Source organism: Caretta caretta, chromosome 8, assembly GCF_965140235.1.
Source record: "Caretta caretta isolate rCarCar2 chromosome 8, rCarCar1.hap1, whole genome shotgun sequence".
NCBI lineage: Eukaryota > Metazoa > Chordata > Testudines > Cheloniidae > Caretta > Caretta caretta.
The window spans coordinates 20080983-20082729 of NC_134213.1; the positions used below are offsets into that span (position 1 = coordinate 20080983).

The window sequence follows — 1747 nt, forward strand, 5'->3', positions numbered from 1 at the left end:
CTCTGCTATAAAAAAATTAATTTATTCTGCAGCCATTTCTCTCTCTCTCACACACACACACACACACACAGTCTCGGAGAGAGAGAGAATCAGAATCCAAATAATGGGTGAGCATTTTGTGGATGTGTAAATGCCCAGCTTTATGCCACAGTTGTCTTTATGGGCTTCCTGATGGATCAGTGCATAACAAAAACCTGTTTCCAGCCCTTTCTGGCTACTAACTTGAACTGAAGACAAATATCAAGGACCCTAAACAGCACAAAGGTGTCATCTGATGATGTTCATTAGCCAGTCAGATATTTCATTAATGTACCGCATACCCGTTACCTATTTAAGTAGGGAACACCACTCACAAGCACAAATGACCAGAGGTATGTTAGCATTTGAACGGGAATATACATCATTCCTCATTTCCCTCCCCCCCCACTCAACTAAAAATAGCACGATATGTGATCTGCAATTTAATGTGAGGTTAACAAAAGGTATGTGCAATTTGCAGAACACAGACTGGTAACCTAGCAACAGGATGCAGCTATTTGAAGCTGTCACTGGTCAAAACAAAGCAGAAGAGAGGACTCATGCTTTTCTTGCCAGGAGAGGGGTGGAGATGGTGAGGAGGAGTGGGGGGATGTCATTCTGTTCCCAAGAAAACAGTAAAACATCGACTGTATCAGCACCTACACTTTGTTTCTTTTTTCAATTCTTCTTCAGTACAACATGTAGACAGCATATCTGGTCTGATTTTCCTGAGTGCTGAGGTCCCACAGGCATTAGTGGGAGGGAAAGCGGGGCTTGCATGGTATTATGGTAAGGGAAAAAAGGGTTTTTCTAAAGAAAAATGCCTACATTTTCAGTATGCTTGTAATGATTCATATACTAGACACTAACAGAATGGTTTGTGTTTCTCACCTTCTTCATACACAGAGAAGTTCCACGTTCGGAGTAAGGAGAACCTGACAGGATTGAAGGTATGATCCTGCCCCACTGACTTCAGCAGGTGCAGGACTGAGCCCTCGTTTAGGAAGAGCATGACAATGCTGCCCCCTAACTGAATGGTGACTATGAATTGACCTGGAGTGCACCTTGCCCAGGACTGCCTCAACTGCGTTACCAGCCTGTTCAGACCTTACCTGCAAACTGCGGTAGTGTGGTTTAGTGGTTAGACCATAGACCGGGGAGTCAGACATGGGTTCTATTCCTGTCACTAGCATTGAATCAATGTATGACCTTGAGCAAGTCACTAATCTCACCAGGCTTCAGTTTTCTCCTTTGTACTATAGGAATAATGAGATTTACCTCCCTTGAGTGAAGCACTTTGAGATCTAAATATGAAAAGTACCAATAAAAATGCAAAGCCTTATCATGATATTTTTTTAAACAGCCTTTCTATCCCAGTTCCCAGCCTCTTAACTGCACAGATTGACAACTGTGCTGAATTCAGATAGGACCACACATGGCCCTCATGAGACTAGTCTCAGAGCATTCTCTCAGAGTATTTCATTTGTGCACTAAGCTGGGACATGGAACCAGGTCTCAGCAGAGGTGGAAGGTAGGACAGTGGGTTACTAAACCACCTATGGAATCTGTACATATTCATCCCAGGTATGATCTGTGATGCTGGTTAGAAGTTCCTGCAATAAAGAGACCATTAGAGTTGCATGATATTGACTGTTCTGAACTAGTCACTAATAACAAAATCTCCTGCTGGAGATGAACAACTAAAGCAATTCTCCAGTGAGTCATAGAT

The 1747-nt window shown here is 42.8% G+C and overlaps 1 long non-coding RNA gene across 1 annotated transcript; it reads left to right on the forward strand.

The window, feature by feature from the left end:
- The first annotated feature begins 661 nt into the window (after positions 1-661).
- On the forward strand, positions 662-1354 carry LOC142073076 (uncharacterized). Its single transcript, XR_012669764.1, has 2 exons — positions 662-807; positions 925-1354. It is a non-coding gene; the product is annotated as an uncharacterized LOC142073076 (long non-coding RNA).
- Positions 1355-1747: the final 393 nt, after the last annotated feature.